At 39.7% G+C, this 23,032-nt stretch overlaps 2 long non-coding RNA genes across 2 annotated transcripts; both read right to left on the reverse strand.

Annotated features, from left to right (window-relative positions):
• Positions 1-4,074: 4,074 nt before the first annotated feature.
• On the reverse strand, positions 4,075-5,295 carry LOC113966890. Its single transcript, XR_003534000.1, has 2 exons — positions 5,110-5,295; positions 4,075-4,239 (listed from the first exon to the last, which is right to left on the reverse strand). It is a non-coding gene; the product is annotated as an uncharacterized LOC113966890 (long non-coding RNA).
• A 4,790-nt stretch (positions 5,296-10,085) lies between these two features.
• LOC113966889 lies at positions 10,086-16,139 on the reverse strand. Its single transcript, XR_003533999.1, has 3 exons — positions 16,046-16,139; positions 14,383-14,431; positions 10,086-10,158 (listed from the first exon to the last, which is right to left on the reverse strand). It is a non-coding gene; the product is annotated as an uncharacterized LOC113966889 (long non-coding RNA).
• Positions 16,140-23,032: the final 6,893 nt, after the last annotated feature.

Raw genomic sequence — 23,032 nt, forward strand, 5'->3', positions numbered from 1 at the left:
TTGATAGGTGAAAAGGTACCAAAATATTATAAATAGGGAATTTGAATATAGTTGTGGTTATGGCTCTGATCTGGGGATGGGGAGAACTTGAATGTTCTTCTCGACCGCGCCTCAAAATTCTTTTGATTTTTGTTTAGGCTACTGAGATGCTGGGTTTTTTGCTGTTATTGCCCTCGTATTTCAATAATTACATGCCGCTTAGCTCCCTTTTTCAGTAGCTTCAAAAACCCTATGACAAAAAAAGGGCCTTTATTTTTCCAGCTGAAATGAGATTATCCACCTTGGAAGGAGAAGTGAAAAATTTGCTGTGTACTGTGTGCCTTTGTTGTAAAGCAGTCTGAGACAGTGAATAAACTCTCACTATTGTTATAAGGCTTTCTTTATCAAATACAGTTAACATTAAGACTACAACAACAGCAGTAAAACTACAAGGATCTTTTGTCACAGAAATAGCACTGGGATCTAGGCTACATGTTTAAGAGAAAAGAGAAAAATAGGTACTGAGCCTTCTATCCAAAGCCTATTTCTCTTAGATAATTACATTCCCCATTATCACCATAGAATTAAGTAATATAATAGCCTTTAATTTCTTACTACTCTAAGTAATGTGAGCCCCACGAGGAAGGACAACCACAAGAAGAGCACGCAGAAATCATCTAGGGAAACAGGCTGCCTGCTATGGAAAGGGAACTCTGCACTGGTATCATGGTCACCATGGACTCTTTCCTCTTAAAAAGGCAACCCCCATCTTATGCATTAATAAAATTTTATAAACTTGGGAATTTCATCACACACCTGCTCTATCCTTAGCAAGTAATGAAAGCCAAACAGGCTTTACAGTATGGTGGCCTAAATTCTCTCTCCCTGAAATTCCTCCTTCTATTCCCACCATCCTACAGGAAAATTCTGGGTCCTGATACAGTATCAGACAGCAGACAGCTAAGCAACCACCTAGCTGCAGAGCACCACTAGTGCCTGCTCTGAAGGAGTTAACGTCAAAATCTTGGGCTCTCAGTTTTCCCATGAGCAAGGCACTCCAAAGCCGACTCATGTCTAGAGTTCATTCCTGTTGATAATACTACCATACCTTTCCAAAGCTTTCAAATTCGGAGCAATTGCATGGGGACATTGCTGCATGTTGCTCACACCTTCCCATTTGGAATACTCTGTCTTTTCCAGGTTATAAAGATCGTGTGTGTTGATGTTGTTCTTAAATGCTTAGAGGAGCTGGATGCCATTTCTGATGGTATGCTATTGCAATGCCACTGCAGCAGACTGAATAAGCTTTCAATAATAAGCACTGACACTAACATAAATATTTGTGGTTATGCTTCCCATTTTTTCCTTATAGGAAACAAGTTAAAATTTTGAAATACTTCAGTGATGTGATCAGTGGACAGTAGTGGGAAAAAATTTCTCCAAAACTTGAATTGCAATCAAAATAAGGAAGGACGATCTGAAAGACCAGAAAATATTTTTGTTAATCAGGATATGGCACTTTCCAACATCTGGATGTCAAAGCAAGTGTTTTGAATTCAATACTATTAACATGTGTCACTTAAATTAATTTTTTCCTTAAGAGATGATTGGGTGGTTACAATTTTTGGCAGTGGTTTTGCAGTCTGTTGCTTACATTACCTGACCCATGGTCTGTTTGTCTTATGATGTCTGTGGGAAAACAAAACAAAACAAAACAAAACAAAAACCAGTCCCCCTCCTTCCCAGTCCCCAGTCCTGAAAATAGCTCAGGACCCAGAAAAAAGCTCTAGGACCGAGTCTCATCCTCTCAGTGAACCATTTTGACCAGGGGGTAACCTCATGGGATTTATGCTGCTTTTGTCTATGACATCTTGTAACACCAAACGAAAAAGTATCTGATTCTTCTGAATATCAAAGAGATATGATTAAACAGAATATAAGAGCCTGGGAATTTAGAAAATAAGTTTGAATAGGAGGTCAGAGAAAGATCAGGCATCAACTCTTGCTCTCTGCAAAATGATAAAACTAACAGGGAGTAGTGACTCAGCTTCCCCTGATCAAAAAGCTCCTTTCTTTGCAGTGTAAACAACTGTAGTCGTGTTCTTGAAATCCCAGACTGAAACATCAACCGATGCTGGAAAATAAGATTCTCCAGAATGCCTTCCCTATCCTAGGCATAACCTGTGGCTGATGCTTCAGGGGATTTTGTTCCTTGTGACTGGGATTCACTGTCTAAAAGAGGCTGTTGCATGAGTAGAAGGGGAAAAAGTTTTGTGTGTGGACTGTGACCTCAAGAGTGTGAAACAAATATTTTGTTTCGAATCATCCCTTAAACCATTTCAGCAGTAAATTGAGTGACCAGTATTATAAACCAAGAAAAAAAAGTAGGAAAGTGTGGCTTTGGAGGAATGAATAAAAAATGAAGCTAACAAAAAATAAGCCTTCCAAGCTAGAGCTTAGTGTCTAATTTTTGCTAAATAACTTATTTTGGAGAATAAGAGACTCTTGCTCTTGCCAGGTCCCTGCAGCTAGATTTTACAGCTACAATGAACAAGTATGCATCTGTGTAAATGGTCTTTAATTTTCTTTTTACATCATATTTACACTGCTCAGACAGTAAAACTGCTGAATGTTTTAATTAGCACTCCCATGGCTATGAAGTCGTTTGAAATTTTCAGGCGGTGTGAAAAGGCTGGCACACAAATAAAGGCTGCAGTCGCTAGATGCTCACAAAGGGGGCGAGATGTTTAAAGTGCACCAGTTGTGTTTGTTTTGGGCTCGGGACTGGCCGTAGCGTGGCCCGCCCGTGCCGAGTGACAGATTCCTCGGCCCTTACACACAGTGCTCACGGTCCCGACCCACAGTGTGGGCAGCGTACCCTGGAATGGTGCTGGGTCCGGCAGAACGGCTCTGAGGAGCAAGCACCGCTCAGCATGAGCTCGGGGTTGCAAAGTCAGGCACGGTGAGAGCTGTAGGACCATTCCTGCTCGAGGATTGTTTCGCCAGCATTCGTCACCTGCCGAAGCAGAGGTGGGGAAAGTTTCACTCTCAACGTTTTCAGAAATTCCCCGGTGAGGCTATTAAGAGGAAATCAAGTAGTTTGAATGAAATGAAAACTTTCCACGGAATCCCTGTTTTTATTAATGTAATTTTAATGTAATTTTCATAGACTTGTAGAATAAATGAGGCTGGAAAACACCTCGGGAGGTCATAGAGTCCAACCTCATTAAGAGCAGTATTTTACATGTAAATGTGGAGCTGGCAAAACCTGCTGGCTGTAGAGTATCTCCTGTCTTTGTTTATTTGTAGAACACATACAACTGTGCAAACTGTCTAACGCTGGCCTGTCAATTCATTTCAGCCACAATCCAATCCCTGGGGAGGAGAGCAGCTCCTCTGTGGTGGTTGGCCTCTGTGTTGAATCTATCAACACAGTCACTAATTACTAGAGAACTGTACCACTGGAAGAAGACTGCAAGAGATGATCTAATGTAACCGCTGTATTGAGGCAAGAATTAAGAATCTTAATGCGATGTGGGCTTGCTGTATCTGCAATGTAGACATTTGTACCCAAAGGTCAAAACTGAAACCATGGCTGGATCTGTGACTTTTTATAGTGTTCCTGGAGCTTTCATAGCTTAGATAATAATCTGACAACAACTGATTGCTCTTAGCTTGGACTCAGCATCTCCTAAAGACCAAAGCAGCAGTCTTTCACTTGGTATTGGAGAGAAAAGGGAAAATGTTGGGACACAGCAAGTAAATATGCTCGGGGACTTGAGAAAGCTGCTTAAAAGGATGAGAATTTATTAAATTCATAGGTCAGGTGGGGGCTAGAAATAGTATGGCATGAGATTAAAAAAAAAAGAGGAAAAGTGGAGGTGAAAGAAACTAAGATGACAAGTAGTGACAGAGAAAAGATTTTCCCTGTGTTTGTCAAAACAAACTAACAGATCATTAGGAGGACACAGAGGGGATTGTATTGCAGAAGGTGTTTTTCACTTCTGTGTATGAGGCGGCATTAGGGTGAGATTTGATCTGAAGAACAATAGACCAAAGAGCAAAGAAAAAACTTAGAAATCTTCTGAAGAAACACCCAGTTTCATTAAAATTACGTGTTTGGTAGTTTGGAATCTCAAATTTTAATGTAATTTCATTGTTCTATCTGAATTCTGGTTTGAGGTCAGCTTCTGGTTCTTGCCATCTTGTGGTGTGGTGCTGCACTGCGACCATCCTTCAGCTCCTCTGCAGATACAGCCACTGTAAAACAATGAGCTTTCATGAAGGTCTCACCAAAGAAAAAAAATAGACCGTTTCTTTGGTGGTTCCTTTCTATAATTTGCAGTCTTTTTGCTGGGTTTAAGGCTTCCTTTAAACTCTGTTTCTCTTTTTGTTTCCCCAGTTCTTAACAGCAGTCCATGCCATTCCCAGTCTGGAACCTGAGCCTGACAAAAAGGACCTCTGTTTCCAGCCTGATATCTTGGGCCATTTCCTGCTTGCATGGGTACAGAGTCTCCACACTCTTCTTCTTGAAGCTGTACTTGGAGTTGAAAAAACTCCAGTTCATCACAGCCTTCACTGAGGCCATTTTTAAATAGTCCTTTAATGATAGCTGTACAGCTCCTGTCCTCCTCCCTCTTTTATCCTACCCTTCCTATTCTTCCAAGGACCACACACTTTTAAGCAGGAGATACTCAGAAAGAGAGATAGCAGACCTTTGGAACCCACAGGCTTTAAAGGGAATCACTATACTGTTGCAATGCTCTTTATTGCAGCAGTCCACACACAGGAGCCAAGTCCCACAGAGTTACCACAGGTGTTTCCTATTTTTAATATTCTAAATACAGGGCATGTGTGCTGTTAGTGACATGCTATTGTGCTTCAAGGTGCTGGAAAATGATTAATGTATAAGGGTGTCTACTGCTAGCTTCTGATCCAAGTTCACTGACTTTCAGTTAACCAGTTAGAAGTCACGTCTCATGCATGTCTCGTCTCAGACGTTTCCAATCATAGTAAGAGTTGAACATTTTTGACACTAGGGTCCTCTCTCTCCCAGTTTGCCAGAATGATGACTTCATTCTGAGCTTGAAGAACTTGAAGGTCAGTCAAAAAGATGTCTAACTGGTTTACCTAAGGCTGGCTGGTTCTGGCTGTCCTCGCTACCTGATAAGCCTGGGATCCAGTGACAAAGAACCTGAGTGCAACAAGTCTGCAGAAAGGGTGTAGTCCTGTTTCACAGGATTCCAATAATGACTTTAGATTTTTTTTTCCCAGTTATATTGAGGAAAAAAAAAAATCCTCCAGTGTCTTTAGTTTTCAGACTTGGTGGGAAAAAGTACAAGAGAGGGAAAAGGAATTGATGAGTTAAACTTTAAAAAAAAGAAAAAGAAATGAATTTGTACTCACAGTTCATGTCAAAGTTTCTTTTTTTTGCTTGCTTGCTTGTTTTTTTTTTTTAAAAACCCCAATAACAATAACAACAAAACCAAACCAGAACTGAGAGACAGACGAAACTACGAATAAAGAAGTTTCTTTGCTGTAGGATTTTGATGAAATTTGTAAGTTATATTTGGATACCTGAATTTTGTGCCTCTGTGTGTATCCTTAGGAGGATTTAAGAAAGCTCTTACTGGTTGTTATTGGAGATGGAACATAAAATCATAGAATGAATCATAGAATGGTTTGTGTTAGAAGACACCTTAAAGATCATCTGGTTCCAACTCCACTGCCATGGGGAGGGACATCTTCCACCAGACCAGATTTCTCGATGTCCCATCCAGCCTGGCCTTGAACACTGTCAGAGGTGAAACATCCACAACTTGTCTGGCCAATGTGTTCCAGTGCCTCAAAATATTTTGCACTTTGCACTATCTGATATGTAAAAACCCACTTGAGTGCTAGTAGATCATCTGAGGACAATTTAACCTCATTTCACCAAAATTTTTTTGTTCACGAAATGTTTTTTTCTTGCAGCTGGTATGAATTTTAGCTTTGGTGAGTTTGTCATCCTTTTCATGAAAAAGGTTGGTAGTGAATAACAACACCATTTCTAAGCTAAAATGTACAGTGCAAAAATGAGGCACTGAAACAGCAGCTCTTTCCTGCCAGTGGCAAACACACACCATGAGCTCTGTGCTAACCAATCAGAGCCATACGGAGAGCAGAAGCTGCACAGATCAAAGTATAATGAAGAGCTAAGATTTTATGCCTGCCAAAGGGAAAGCCTGAAAAACAAAAGGACTGTGGGTTGTCTTCCATTACATCAAGAACTGTACTCAACAGCCACAAGGACTAAGAGTATCTTGCACTCTCAACCTGCCTACATACACATATAGGATGTTCAGTACTGCCCGTCTCCTTCCCACTTCCATCTATTCGGGTTTTGTCCACAGTCTCTGTAAATGTTTGCTCTAGAGAAGACTGCTCAAGCTAGGGAAAGACAAGTGTAAAGTATGGGAAATGGTGAAATAAAACCTATCCTCACTCAAATTTGCCAAAGACTCTCTACAAGACACAGCTGCTTGATAACACATGCTAGAAGTCTGGATCATAGCATACAGGCACAGACAGACACACACACACACAAAGAGAGAGAAAAGAGTGGCTACATACCAAAGTGTGAAAGAGTCAGATATAGAAAAAAGGCTAACAAAAAGGAAAATAGAAACCACGTTAAAAACTGGTTTCCTTTCAGAATTTTGACTAATATCTGGAGGCCAACAATGAGTATACCACCTTTTCACCTTGCCCAAAGTAATGAGCTCATGTTTGCAGATTGCCTAACACTTTTGTTTTCAAGCCAAAAGTATCAGATTTACACTCAAGTAACAAATTGTTACAATGTGGGAAGAGGTTATGGACAAAGTACAAATCTGTGGGATGCTTTAACCATCTACGATTGTGCTTGTTAGACCATGTAACAGAAAGGAGCTGATCCTAAGAGCCAGAGCTCCTATCAGGGGAAAGACGGAATGGTGCAGTGCCATTCCTTCCCTGATACATCAGGATATTTCATTAATGCAAAGTAACTATATATGTATTTAAAAATGCCTTCAGTTATCTCGTTTGCTTCGTGGAGTACCTCACTTTAATCATAAGTAAGCATGGTTTTGAATGTTAGGGGGAAAAATATACTGGGTGCCTTCTTCATGAGTATTTGCTTTTTCTGCTCCTTGGTTAGATGAAGCACTGAAAACAAGCTCCAGGACCCCAACTGCTGCCTTCTTTGAAGGCAGGAGCCTATGGATGCACTCATGAGTATATATGTGTTTTCCCTATTCATCCCACTTATCTACTTATCTATCTGCTTCAGTCTCCAGTTCTCTGCTAAACCTGTCAGAGTTAAATTAAAGGAGAACTTGGACTTAAATGAAGACTATCCAGTTGTTTTAAGATAGACCAGCTTTTAGTAGCTCCCATCTGATAATTCAGCATTCAGTGCCTCCGCATATCTTCAGTAACTACCTAAGAAGAAGAGTCACAATTGGGTCTCCAAGGAACAGTGAAAATTTTAAGAATATATTTTAGGTAAGAACTGTGATGTGATAATCTCTCTCCTTTTCTTCTGCCTTGGTAAGCATGGTAAGTATTTTGGAGGAAATTGAATTAATTGACTTAGCATCTGTTTCTGCAAATATTTTTTGCTATACATTTGGGTATCTTTAGAGGCACTGCTTCCCTGTGTACTGAAACTCCTTTTCCCCCCTGTTTTAATGACTGATTGGAGATGATTGCTGTAAATACATGAAAACCTGAGTCACTTTCTTCATTTTATAGTTTGAAAAATACTTCTCTAACCATGGTTCAGGAAAGTTTAAAAGATAATTAATTCTTTTTTTTTTAGTGTTTAGACACTGGAAAATATTTAAATCAGTGCTCCTTCCACTCTCTTTCTCCCCTTCAACCCCCCTTGCTCACTTTCTCTCTTGATATCTTATTGAACAGGAAAAGGGAGGAGGGAAAAATGCAGGGCTTGGAGGAAAGAATCAGAGTGATGAGGTAAAAATCCTCTTTGCATATTCTTTCCCTGTTTCCATTCCCCCAGGATCCTTGAAGGCAAAGATAAAAGTATCTCAGATGGCCAACAAAGTGTCTCTGCTTGATTTTACTGAAAGGGAGAACATGAGACAAAACAGACTTCAGTGTGGTTGCCATTTAAATTAGCTATAGAAAATTGTGATGACAGTCCGAGTTAATTAATAAATCATTATTACAATTTCATATATTAATATTCTGACTACAATGAAAAGTCTACATGTCTTGGAGAATACTGCACATGCCAAATACTGCTTTGTTATAAGTCATTCAACAGATGATTTCCTTCTGTTAACGATATTCTTCAGAAAACAATTTAATGCTTCAGAGGAAAAAATGTATAGTCTACAGTCCTGCCATAAAGAATAGAATTTGGGAAGATTTCCTGAATTTAGCTTCTTTGCTGCAGGTTCAGAAGGCTTGTTTCATTTCACAACTGAATTGGCTCAGTGACTCTTCTGAACAGTTTAAGACAGCAGTGTCTATTGTTTTTTTTTTTTTAATCTTCAGTACTATGTACTTGCCCTATGGAATTAGTGAGAGCAGCGTGATGCTCCTTATATTTGGTTAAAACCTGGTGGTAATAATGCCAAGGTCATGAGTTCAATCCTGTGTATGGGCCATTCACTTAAGAATTGGACTTGATGATCCTTGTGGGTCCCTTCCAACTGAGAATATTTTTGATTCTGTGATATTCACCTGGTGAAATACCCTCATTGTCCTGCTTTTACTGACCTTCCTCTTACAGAATCTCTACACTCTACTCTCCAGTAAAATCCCTCTGCATCTTCGTTTGGCTTCAAAGAGCTGCTTGAGGTGAGAAAGGCTTTGGATTGAGCTGGGTGTCTCCATGATAGCAATTCATTGTTATTGATGATGGATTTTGATGATGCGTGAGTCCGACACAAAAATAAGAAAAAGAAATGTATTTTTGGTCCTTTGGAAATACTTTATGTAGCTTGAAATTAAGCGTTCCAATGAATTATCAGATTCTTAAAATGTAAATAAATGAGTAAATAAATAAAATTAGTTTAAAAAATCCAGAATTAAATATTTTAGATTCTTCAAAATTCCACTTCCTGTTAATTTTGTTAAAATTGTTTATCAACAGGGACATGAATTTGAAGGGGATTTTTAATCCCCTGAAACTCAATATTTTACTACCTTTGTGTTTTGAACACTGGTGTCTTTAGAAAAGCTACTAAAAGCTGGAACATATTTTCGTGGTTCTAAGTGAGCAAAACATTTAGTAGTACAATCTTAAACCCCTCCATCTAACTGGCATTGCAAAATGTTCCACAGTGCAACATACTAAATGCTAAAAAAAAAAAAAAATTAATAATTCTTGCTTCTTGCAAACATAACTTAGCCTGTACTGTACTGCATATTGTTCTGGCTACATTGCCTCTGTATCTGACATAATTCAATTAAAGCAGTTTTGAGTATCTCCATAGTCCATCAAGAAAAAATATGTGAGGAGCAAGCTGAGATGTAATCCTCTTTTACTCCTGGAAAAATTGGAAATTCTTCCAGTGAAATTAGTACAGTAAATATAGTGTGAAGTATCTCCTCTGAGGAAAAAAACCTGGCCCAAGGTGTCTGAAATCTTTGGGTAAAGTCTCAAAGTGAAGGGCACCATATATATCTAATATTATTTGGTGAAATGCAAATATGTCACTGCAGTGGCATTCAGCACTTAGATCACAGCTCCCTATTATAATATGCCAGGAAGCACTGGAGGTAGGCAGCCCTTTCAAGAACACATTTCATCCCTAATCCTGACTCTTCCTGCCTTCTCTCTTCATTGCCTCAGCTGTTTGAGTGAGTTGTAGCCTTGACAAAGAACATGTTTGGATAATTGTTAGCTGGGTACTCTCAAATAGTTTTATAACATCAGGCTAATAAATTTACCACCACTAAGGGACTTTTGAAAACAAACATTTCTTAGGAACAGAAAAGTCTTGAGGACAAGTGATGAAATAGCTAGTATTTTCTAAGGAATCAGAAAGATAAATTCATCCAGAAATCTGTTGTTAGTGGAAAAAAAATATTCAAATTTCAGATAAACTCTTACCATATGCAGAACAAATTGAACTGCAAAGTTTTTTCATGAAAAAATAAGGCCTGTATTATAAAGCTGTGAGACTTAACAAAGAGAAATGATTCTCATTTTGATCTGTCCATAGTAAAATAGCATCACATGAGTTATTATCAGCTTTTAACTTCATCCACATGATACCTCTGGTTTTGTTCTTGCATGGCCTCTGACTGTATATACCTCACTGCCCCACTGGGAAAAAACAGAAAAAACCCACAAACTTTGTACTTTCTCAGCTGTCAGAAAATAAAATTCTTGACTTTTTGCCTTTTTTTTTTTTTTTTTGGCTCAGTGAGACCATGACTGGCTTCTGTTCTTAGCCCTGCAGAAGAGCTCTGGGGATACCCACACTCTCCTCTTTTGTATGGAAAAAAAGGCTCTATATTCAACCGCAAGAAGTTCACACGTATGATGATGATTTCATATGAAAATAACTTAAACTGTAGCACCTTCTTCATTCTCAGGTGTTATGTGTGCACAAGTGGGTTGTATGCCAATGATTTCTTTACTGAGAAGTAAACTTTAGATCATCTGTCTCCAAGAGAGAATACTGCAGATTGACAATATTAAATTTCTTTAAAAGGTGAAACCAAATACATGGGCTTATAGAAGGATTAGAAAATTATATCCCAGCTGGAAAATTTTATGGGTACAGAAAAAATAGTGTGAGTGAAATACCAGTATCATAAAATAAATAACAGGAAATATGGTAATTTATGTGATAGAGAAAATTGTCACTTTCAGAACTGCCAGAAAATCAACAGCATTTCACCCATTTGACTTCAGAAGTGAACTTAGACCTCAGAGGCTTAAAAATATATGAAGAGGAGTGAAATGAAATAAGAGCTCATGAATCCAATATGGATTTAGAAAGAAGAAAGTAGTCTGTGCTGAAAGAGTTTTATGGAAGTTGGGAATGCATGTAATCAAAATTTAACTTATTCCTGGAAAGTGATTTAAAATATGCCAGATAAATTAAATTCCATTCTGCAAGATGAACAATTAATGGGGCTCCTAATTTAGAAAGCATCTCAATTCAGAAATGGCCTTTAAGCCTGTTTAACCTTAATCATATGTGGAAAACCCACTGAATTCAGCTGGAAATTAAACACAGAAAACAAGAGAAGGTTGAGTAAGTCTACTCAGTAGTTTGCATTACTAATACTTTGTATTTCTGGAGATCCTTGAATCTCCTCAGAGGAAGATGCTTCACAAATACTGCTGACTAACCAGTACAGTTTCCATCTGACAGGCCACAGAGTTAGGGAAGGAGAAGCAGGGGTGCAAATCTCTGAGACAGCCCAAGTGCAGCTACCTCTTCCCTGTTAGAGTGGACGTGGAACAAAGAAGCCATCTCACATCAAATGACCTTGCAATGCCCAGTAATTGTTACCCACCCTTAGACCATAAGGACGATCCTACTGCTGCTAATTTCTATTTTAAGTGCAGTGGAATGCTGCGGTCATGCTGATACCGCTCTGCAGACGCTGCTGGCAAGTGATAGCATAACATTTAATGACAATTACTGCATGTATAGAAATGATACTGGCCACTGGGAAGCAGTTGTTGTAGGAATGTTGCTCCTGCTCTTGCAGTTGCTCTAAAGCCTATTAGAAACTGCATTTTCCCATTTTTATCCTGACATTTGTGTAATTTTAGCTTCTACACTTTGGCAAATACCGCCATATATTTTTGGCTCACCCCTAAGTTATCTGAAGCAGAGCAGTGTGATTCCAGGCAGAAGAAGGCAGAATTGTCTCAGAATAACAGGCAGATTTTTTTAAATGCAGTGCAAATGGTTTATACATTATTTTTTCATGAATCAGACATTTTTTTTCTAAAGGGAGACAGGGTGGAGGGAAGGAGGGCAAAATCTTTTACTTAAGTCCTCTCATAGTTCATTGCTGAATATCAGCTTATAGCGACAAGCCAATGTATGCTAGGCTTCTTGGTTATTGTGCTTTTGAAGATTAGCTGTTTTGAGTCATGAGGGTGTGTTACCTCACCCCAATTACAGAACTCCAGTAGAAATAGTAAAAACAGGCAGCATGAAGGAAGAAAGGGGAACTTTTCTAGTATTCACAGGACATTCACATGAGCTGCATGGGCAGGATGAAATCATGCAATTGCCAAGAAACAAAAGCAAGTAGAAAATTAACAACTGTGAAATAAAAGGAGTCCTACAAATGCTAGAAGATGGACGCTGACTTGCTTTTATTCTGTGACCTTTCTTTGTGTTGTACTTTCAACCGTAGAACTCTACAGACAAGATGGCACCAACTAAACCTATAAAATGAATAACTGCCAAGATAATCCAAAGAATAATGAGGTTGCAACAACTGCAAAGATGCAAAGAAAACTGATGTCAGTTATCTCTTCACAGAGCTCAGCGAGAAGGAATCAAATGCTTTGTCTTTAAAATGAATGGGTTTAAAATCTGAGATCACAGTTTGGCTTATCAGGACATGCTGATGTACAGGATTATGCAGAAGTCATATGGTTGAGTCTTTGCTTATGTTTAATTTTGTGAAATTTGTTCTGTAGCACATTGTATCACTCTTACACTGAAGGGAGAAAACTTGCCATTTGCAGAAGACTATTTGAATTAAACTTTTAAAGTAGAAGGAATGCCAGTAATAAGTCCGGCTTTCTAATAAAATAGCTCTTTGGACTTGGTTGTGACTTGTATTGAAAAACTGCAGAAGTAAGAAAAATTAGGAAATCTCCTTATTACACTGTGTGTTTTAAAACAGGCCTTGGACCTTGATTGCTGGGAGAGGACTTCTTACAGCAGATGTTCAAGAAGGTCAGGGAATGGGTGTAGGCTTGGCCCTCTGCCAACCTCTGACCATCATGGCTGACCCTAGAAAGGTCAAGAACTACCAGTATATGTTTATTTTAAAGGACCACCCTCACAGAAAAGGAAAAGAACAGCACGTGCCAGTGTCACCTCAGAGAAATATCCCCTTTGCATGTATCCCTGGGACTGCAGCACACTATTGCTGCAGTCCTAGCTGTCACAGTGTAGTCCTAATGGTTTTGTGCTGTCCCTGACTGAATATTGATGAAGATCAATCCCTACCTGTATTGCTTTGTTTCCTACTGTCAGTTTTATTTGGAGGCTTATGATACTGACTCTCATTCCAGATGCTGGAATAATGGTATTGTATGAGAACATTTGCTTTCATTTCAAGCCTAGTACTATATTCATTTGCATAATCCATAGGCTGCACCAGGTGCTGTGCCATTAAACAAGGGTATGGATCACAAACATGAAGTATCTTAAGGACAGACTGTTAGAATGATCTCTTGCAACATAAGCACATCTGCAATAACCCTGCTTCTCTTATCTTCTTTGGGAGCTCTTCTAAACATGTGCCCAACTGCTGAAGCAGACAGGAATCTGTCTTTTTATCTGTGCTTTGAAATCCCACTTCCCAGCATCCTAGCAAACTCAGTAGCTGCTGGGGAGAATTGTGTGGAACGGGTGTCTGGTCACCAGCAATGACACTGCGGGAACCACAGATAGAAAGCAGAGACTGTTGTGATGATGTGCACGCTTGAGCAGCCTGCTTGGGTTAAGATTTACTGTAACAATAGCCTTTGTCCCTCACTAGCACACTTCTTGTTTTGAGCTCGTGTGTTGCAACACAGAAAAATACGTTGAGCTGAGCATTTGTGGGAGGCATAGGGAGAGGAGTTGTCTAAAAAAGTAATTTTAAAATGTCAAAAATAAGGTATCAAATGCAATGAAATCAAATATATTATTAATATACTGACAAAAGCCCTTGCAGTTTCCACACTGATCTCACTGATTTTTTGGGCTCAACTCATAATTTTCAGTGTTTTTAAAGCTGACAGTATATATTCTTTCGTTATGTACCCTGACATTTTCTCCCCTGGGTGCTTGTACAAGAACAATTCCAATACACTGAATACAGTATCAAGCTTTTAAATATAGAGTAGAAAAGAAGGAGAGAAAGAGGAGCTAGTGAAAGTATGAACTCCTCATCAACAACGTGACCATCGCTCCTCACCAGCCTTACGTTTGAGCATTTCTTCCTCAGGTTCATGACTGGACCAGGGATGGGGAAATGACACTATCCCATCAAGAAAGTCCTGGACATATGTCTACTGTTAGACCAACACTACTTTGATTCCTAGATGATGGTTAGAAGTGGCAATAACAACAACCACAGAAAAATGGACTGGTCTATCCATACTGCCAGTCAGCAGCTTATGAACACCATACTTTCTCTCAACCTTTTTACCCCTTACTGTATTACAGCTTCACTCTGGTGGCTTAATATGTCCAGTATTCTAAAATATAGTCACAAAAAAATAACACTACTTAACAAGTTACAGCCTGAACCATGTAATCCATGGATAGCCATATGTCTGGGGAGATGACAGTTTAAGTGATGAGTTTTGTTGCATGTGTACACCATTCCTCAGGAACCTATCGCTTTGACTTAAAAGGTGCAGTGCACTTGGCTTGTTCCTCCCAACATGTGCTAATGTTCTGTGTTTTTTGCTGTAATAGATTACTTAGCAATTCGTACAAATGTTTTGGAGTCAAATTGTTTTCCCATGTTTTATATTATGAACACTTGTTTGGGTCTGGTTCTGTGAGGAATTGTGTGCTTTCAACTGCCAATTAAAACCATGCTAATGGAAGGCACGTTACACTTCACAGATGTGCAGTGCTATTGCAGGATCGGTCCCCTGGAGTAGACAGTGTGGATACTCTCTGAATGTGGAGCTAATACCAATGGCTCATTAGAGGCACTGCACCAGATTGTTGGAACACATAGGAGTAGCAATTCATTTTGTCAGGAACTGCAACGAAAAGATAGTTGTTTATTATTTATTTATTTGGCTGTGCACAGCCTAATTCCCATCTCTTAGTAACAACAAGGAAAATGTTTAGGTCTCAGCTTTTCTAGCGCTCATAAAATATGTATTTAAAACTCTGGAATGTACTCATAAGATATCGTCTTTCTCATTCACTCCTAGTTTTTAACATCCCCATATTGATGGGATAGTGTATTTTACTATTCGTTAATGTGTTATCTTTTGGTAACGTATAAGCAAAGTTTTGAACTCCCTATCATCGCTGTGTGAGCATGTGCTTGTGTATGAGCATCTTAGTGTTTGAAATGGCCGTGAACAGGACACTGTTTCCTTTCCAATACTGGCAAACATCTCCTTCCTGACTCATCCCAGGTAACGCATACGCTAGGCTACATATTTGCAGCTCACTGAAGTGTGTATCTAAAGACCAAGGCCTTTGTGCCCACTGAAAGCCTTTATAGTGCTCACTGTTCACCTAAGTAAAACATATTGCTACTAGTTATTTCCCATCTATTGAACATTTAAAGGAGACAGTTAAACTCAGACCCAAGAGAAGTAGCTATAATTCCATGTTACTCCATGTATTGGTGGCTTTTGTCCCAGGCTGATCTGGATCCAGTAATTAAGTACTCAAGAAGAAAAGTACTGTGCAATGACTTAGTTAAGTAATTTGGAAATAGCTCCATGCTGATTTGTCCTTGTTCTGGGGTAGTATTTTGAAAGTCTACACACCAAAATAAATTAGTTTTTTATTAGGTTCATGGAACTTAATCATAGAATCTACTGAGAGGGAAGGGACCCACAAGGATCATCGATTCCAACTCCTGGCCCTGTGGAGGACACCCAAAGAGTCACACCATGTGCCTGAGAGCATTGTCCAAATGCTTCTTGAACTCAGACAGGCCTGGAGCTGTGACCACTTCCCTGGGGAGCCTGTTCCAGTGTCCAACTATCCTCTGGGTGAAAAACCTTTTCCTAATATCCAACCTAAACCTCCCCTGACACAACTTCATGCCCTTTCCTTGAGTCCTGTCACTGGTCATGAGACTGAAGATGTTGGTACTTGTCCCTCCACTTCACCTTATGAGGATGCTGAAGACCAAAATGAGATCTCCCCTCAGAATCTTCCTCTTGTTTAGACCTTATATTGTCTCCAAAAGGAAAGCTGGAACGCTGGTTTTGTTTCATCATCTCTCCTTGTATAGAATCACAGAATCATTAAGGTCTAAGATCATCGAGTTCAACCATCAACCTAGCACTGCCTTGTTTACCACTAAACCACATCACCTAGTGCCCCTTCCACATGAGTTTTTGAACACTTCCAGGGATGGTGACTCCACCACTTCCTTGGGCAGTCTGTTCCGATGACTCTTTTAGTGAAGAAATTTTTCCTAATATCTTATCTAAACCTTTCCTGGCACAAGTTGAGATCATTTCTTCTCATCCTACAGCTTGTTACTAGGGAGAAGACACTGACCCCCACCTAGCTAAAACCTCCTTTCAGGCAGTTGTAGAGAGCAATGAGGTCTGAGCCTCCTTTTCTCTGGGCTAAGCATACCCAGCTCCCTCAGCTGCTCCTCATAAGACTTGTGCCCCAAGCCCCTTCACGAGCTCCACTGTCCTTCTCTGGACAAGCTCTGGCACCTCAGTGGCCTTTTTGAAATGAGAGGCCCAGAACTGGACACAGGTTTCAAGGTGTGGCCTCACCAGTGCTGAGTACAGGGGGAATATCCCTTCCCTAGTCCTGCTGGCCACATTATTGCTGATATAGGCCAGGATGCCATTGGCTTTCTGGGCCACCTGGACACACTGCTGGCTCATGTTCAGCTGTCAACCAACATCCTCAGGTCCTTTTCTGATGAGTAGCTTTCCAGGAACTCTTCCCCAGTTCTGTATGTTCCAACTCTCATCCCCATGAAACAATGAGACTTCTTTGGGTTCCTAGTTCCAGTGAAGAAACCTAAGAGCTACCTGGAGAAGCAGCTAGCTCTGTTGAAAGTAAACTTAAGTCATTATTTGAATGACTTATTGTTGGATTATGATTTTTACCCAAGAGCAAAAAGATAAGATTAAAAAAAATCAGAACAACAGCTGGCAGGTACAGTGACTTGGTTGTGGTGCCAACCTTTGCAAAAGTAATAGATAAATATGTAGCAATTCACAAAAAAAGAGTTTGAGGATGATTTTATCACGGTCGATAAATAAAAGAATGTTAAAAACTCAAAAGAGTAGTAAATAAAATGGCTAGAAGTGGATGACAATTTATCCACTATGCACTAAGTATCCCCATGCATTACTTTTTACATGAAAGCAAGTTTGACTTTGATGTAAGTAAATAGATATGCACAGATATGATTTTGGCTATGGTGTGCCACAGTGTAGCCCCTCAGCAGACTATTCCATAGATTTTTAATGCATAGGTATTATGGAAGGCCATATAGGTCATTCTTATCCTGTATTAATATGTCCCATCCTTATCCTCCAAGAAGTTTAAAGCATGATTGAATATTTTTCCCTGAAACCATGTGTCATTCTATTCTGAAGCATCTAACTCTAATCCCTTTTTCTAGGTAGGGTTAACAGTCCTATTGAACAGAGTTACTGAAATTTCATAAGAAAGGTAGCATGGAAATATTTTTAACCATTTTTTAAAAATTTCCACCCTAATTTTATAAGTCCAAGAAATGCTGGAGTTTTATCTATGTTAAGAATTATTGAAGGTTTTTACTTAAAAAAAAAATTCAAATTACTGGAAAAATTTTTCCCCTAGTTTTGGGAAGTGTTGCCAAGCGAATTTTGAGTTTTGAGTTTTAGGTGAATCATCTCATACTACCCTCCTGCCAATTCCAGAAGGAGTTTCAAAAGGAGTCTTCGTTCTGGTAGTAATGCTCTAAATATATATATATGTTAAATATACACAGACTCCCTGCGGCCATCACATATCATGTGGTTTATCCAAATCTGAAACTGACAAGCAGTAGTACGCACCTTCATATTACATTCCATTTAATGGGCGCCAGTGAACTGGACACTGTTGTGTCTGTGTCTGCTGTGGCTTTAGCTCCCACAGATAGAAGTAAACAATACCCAAGGCAAAGTCTGCAGAGACTGAGCTTCCATCCAGTCTTCTTTAATCTTCAGCCAGTTGGACAGCTTGGGAGTACTTCAAGAATCTATACTGTATGTGAAAGGGAATCCCATATCCTCGGGTTGTTTTCTTTTTTTTTTTTTCTTTTTTCCCAGTCATCACACTCTAGTCTTTGGGACATCATCCCCTTTTACTTTTTGTGTTTGTATATCTCCAGGTTTCATCAATCACTGGCACTTATATGTTTCCACATTGGGAGAATTTATGGTGAGAATTCAACATTCAGTACAAAGGGATTTCAATTAATTTGTGAATACTACAGAAGGCTAAGTTTTAGGCTCCTCTGATTATTACAGGGCTGCATAGCAAGCTGTCATCCTGTCTTTATTTCCAGCTCAGTTGCATCCCAGTGGTTGAATGCACGATCTGCTCATGTACAAAAAGCTTGCCAGAGGCAAAATATTTCCCAGCGCAGGGACTCTTTTGTCCTGTATGTTCAAGATCTTGTAATGTCCCATCTCTGGATAATGTCCAGAACTCAGCATCAATACTCATTGCAGTCAAAGTCTTTTAGCCTTTTTTTTTTTTAAGATTTCATCCAAAAACATGCCTTCTGTAACTGATATTAGATACCTAAAAAATATGGATAGCACATATGTGAGTAGAATGGCTTCTCAGACCATAATGTAGCTTCATATTTAGGCTTGAAAATGTGTGTGAGTGTATCTTTGATCTGTGGGTGGCATTATGTATCCAAATGTGCAGTACAAATATTATTTATCCTTTCAGTCAAATCATTTATGACTATCTGACTTTAAAGAAAAGCCAACAAGATTCCAGTTTAAAAACATAATATTCATAACTTCCCCCACTCCCCCCCTGCCTCAAATCGCTTTTCATTTTGCCAGACACTCATTCAAATAGATCGTTTTGGAAGTTCTAAACACCTAACAGCTAATTTGTAATACATTCAGAGTACAAAACAATATATACAAGGAACTGTCTGATCTCTGCCAGGCAACTGAAGAATTGGATTTCTTGATAAAGTTGAAGCGAAAAGAATTTGCAAATAACATTTAATAAATTATTGACTGGTTATATTAACCCTTTATATGTTGGTTGTTTAAACTACTTAAGCTAATGGTTCACATAGTTTTCTCTACAATGCAATGTATTTTTTGTCGTAAAGTTTAGTGTCCTCAAATTATTTTGCACATTATCAGACTGTTTAAGGTATTAAAGAGGATATTTAAAGTCATGAAGTGACTGACAGCTGTCTACCTCTGTAAAACAAACCTTCATTTTGTAGGGGAGGGGTTGACCGACTACCAGAGCAACTGGGGAGGGGGGTTGGAGCGGCTGGGTCAGGGCATGGGTGGGAGGCTGCAAGGAAGGTTCTGGAGGAAGCCCTGTCTGCTGGTGACTCACCTCTCAGCATTCACCTCCCAGAGACACTGATGAATGGAGTGCCAGACTGGTTTTAGGACACACAGTACAGGACTTGAGGTAACATGCTCACGACATGGATAACTGGACCCTGACTAGTAACCTTTCATATGTACCTCTTGCTTTTTTTCAGGAAAATAAGTGTCCTGATTGTGCTACATTTCATGTATTTACTTTTGTCTATCTAAGATTAGCCTATTCAAAATCACTTCTTTGGTCTGTGGAACAGCATTCAAGGTTCAGGGGTAGAGGTGCCTAAGGAGTCAGTGTAATTACACATTTTTGCTTGATCTGTACAACTAGACTGTTTCTAAAGACCTAATGGGCCTGAGCTCAGCACCACAGTTGTGCAACCACACTTGGTTTTGCAAACAGTGTAGTGGCAATTTACTCATAGGTGTATGTAGATTAGATATAGATTAGATAGATAGATAGATGCACAGAGAGATATCAAGTTGATAGAGAGAGAGGTAGAGCTAGAGGTAGAAGTAGATGCATGCATTGATACACTAGCATAGCCACAATTCAGAGCTGGGTTACTGGAGTCATTGCCCCTGTTTCTGTAGCAGGTATGCAGACATGCCTTGTGTCTGCTTAATACTGGAGCTGTTATAGCAATGAGAATCAGACCTTAAGGTTTATTAAAAACATTTACAAAACTGTACAAATAAAATCTAAAAGTCTGCAGCCAATTAATAAAGCTGTGGCTCTGCAGGAACAGTTATTACTGCAGTGCACACAAGAGACATTTCACAGTAATATAAGCAACAAAATTTGAATTTTTCTGCTGCAAAAATGAAGGCCCTTGACTAACTAGGAACCTTCAGGAACCACTGACAATATGGGCTCACAGCACGCCGTGGAGCTTTGCTGGCTATGTCTTGCAGAGTAGAGCTGGTGCACAATATACCCCTTCCTGCAACACCATAATTTGCTCTTTGGAAATTTGTTTTTATAGATTTATAAAAGTTTTAAAATTTAATTTTTTTTAACACAAATTTCTCAACATAAATACATCATGCACATTTCTTCATTTAAAAATGTCTGAAAGAGTTGTGTTAATGTGACCTCTCTTTGGTAGAATTAGACTTTGGCCCAGCATTGGTTACCTCCAGGGAAATCCATTCTGCTCAGCCCAGAAGGATTTTCAGTGCTAATGGGTGTACTTCTGAAAGTTTTCCAAGTGAGGAATTTCCAGCAATACACAGAATTTTGGCACCTTTTTTTTTTTTTTTAAAGAGAAAGAAACTGAAGAGAGGTTAAAACATTCTTGGGTCAATGAACACGACAAATCCTGTATCTTACTATGCACAAGTTTGTGTGTTCATCTCCTTGGTCAACAGTCAGTAAATCTCAGACAGTACATAAATATTGGTTAAGAAAATAACACTTTATCACTGTAAAGTTGACGCTGTATCTTAACAATGAAATTGGCTAATTGATGCCAAATGCATTTGTTAACAGGTATCTAATTTTAACTCATCTGTGTATGTATGATTTACTGCCTCATACTATTATATTCTGTTACTTAAGGCATCCTACTTTATCTGATTATCTGGCAGCAGTAATCATTTATTTCCTGAGGTATTGGAACACGACACAGACTGTTCCTGCATTGTATTAATGTGTAAAGTACACACACCCCCATCAATCCTACCTTGCAAGTGTGGCCATGAGGGTCAAAGCAGAGCCTGTCATGGGAACTCATCACGCTCAGATGTACTCCCCATTCCACGATTGCCCTGCCGTTGCACTCAGGATCCACTTCAAGAGGCCTTGTCCTCTTCTTACAAGGGCTAAATCCCTGTTATCTCAGTCACTGACTAATTCCTGCCTACATCTGCTAAATTTGGAAGGACTCCAGCTAATGGACCACAGTTCTGACTGGTGACAAGGTGGGGGCCACCACATCTACATGCTACGGTCTGTGTTTTATTCAGGCTCTATAATGCCTTTTTTTTCCAGTGCTATCCTAGCCTGAACCGAGATGACTGTGCTAGCATGCCGTCCCTGACTCAGAAGCACAGCAGTCTGAATAGACTTGGCAGAAGAAAACTAGGACAGGAAACCAAAGTGTGAAGGGACTTGCCCAGCAGACAAGCCACAGCTTATATCCAGACTCCTTGACAGGTAAAGGGACATGATCTTTAGATTGCTGTTCTTTGGATGCCAGATGGTGCAACACTTCCAAAAGGCTCCCAGACAGCAAGAAACTCACTAGGCAATGTTGTTGTATATCATGAAAGGAGGTGCCTGCCAAGAGTGGCACCATGATGTAGCCTGCCTAAGAAGACAGGGTTACACTGAACGAGTGTCAGTGTGTGTGTTTCCCTCAAACTGCTGCTTCTGTACATGAGGAGGGACATGGACAGGCATGAGGGACAGCAGGGGCTGCTGCTATAGGACGGGGAGGGTGACTTGTCACTTCTACCCGCAGTGGTTGAATCACTAGGGCTCTGCTGCCTCCCCTTTCCCCTTATCTTTTTCTCTGAACCCACACTCCTTCCATCTCTCCTCCATCCAAATGGTGTTCAGGTATCGTGGCTGTGTAACACCTTTTCTCCTCCCTTTCCTCTCTCCCTTCCCTCTTTGCCCTATGGGCTGCATAGCAAGCCCAGGCAGAAGGTAACCCATAGGAAGGGACAGTATGGCAGGAATAGGGGTAGGCCACAAGATAAGGAAGAGGCCATGCACAGAGGAAGGCTGAGACTGAAAGGACTGTGCTCCAGATTCAAGGAGGAAAAAAGAGGAAATTTGAGAAAAAGAGAGCTTTCCCACAACCCACATCCCCACATGCCTGTGTGAACCACAGCTCTCTCCTCAGTGTCCTCACTCCCAACCATCTCCTCCCTGGGCCACCAACAGAAACCTGAGTGTCTTCATGCAGCTGAGAAACCTCCAGTCATCCCTATTGATTTCATAATTTCTATTTGATAGACATTCACATATAAAAATATTGTGAATAGGATTTTATCATTTCCATCCTGCTCCTTCACCTCTGAGCCAATTTTATTTGCTATGACATGCGGCCATGAGGTTTATATTTTCCTCATAGTCCCTCTTTCCCAGAAGTCTTGTACTAACTGTACAAGCATATAGGAACTGGGTATTATCCTTTAAGTGGTCTGTAAGTCCCTTAGTTACCCTTGTCCTTGTCTATAATTAAGAAGTTTCCAGAACAATTCCAGGGAATCAGTTTAGTGAAGTATTGCGTATTGCCTCTACTGAGGATAGAGCTGTTTTTATTGTGTCATTGTGTAGAAAATAAGTAACACAATATGCTTACAGAAATTACAAGGGACGCCTTCCTGTACTTGTTAAAAACATAGACTTGCAAAGATATTTGATTTCAACATTATTTCAGAAAATTCACTATAATTTTGTGTGTAACATTTCTGAAACACATACAACCTCAATTTTCTTCACCCAGAGACAGCAAGAAATGCAATCCCCTGTCCCACCTGGAAGTGATCTCTCTTTCTGGTCCAACAATTGTAGTATGTCCAGCTAAGTTGGTAATTATGATTGTTAGT

Source organism: Neopelma chrysocephalum, unplaced genomic scaffold (genome assembly GCF_003984885.1).
Source record: "Neopelma chrysocephalum unplaced genomic scaffold, ASM398488v2 Primary Assembly neopelma1_61b, whole genome shotgun sequence".
NCBI classification, from domain to species: domain Eukaryota; kingdom Metazoa; phylum Chordata; class Aves; order Passeriformes; family Pipridae; genus Neopelma; species Neopelma chrysocephalum.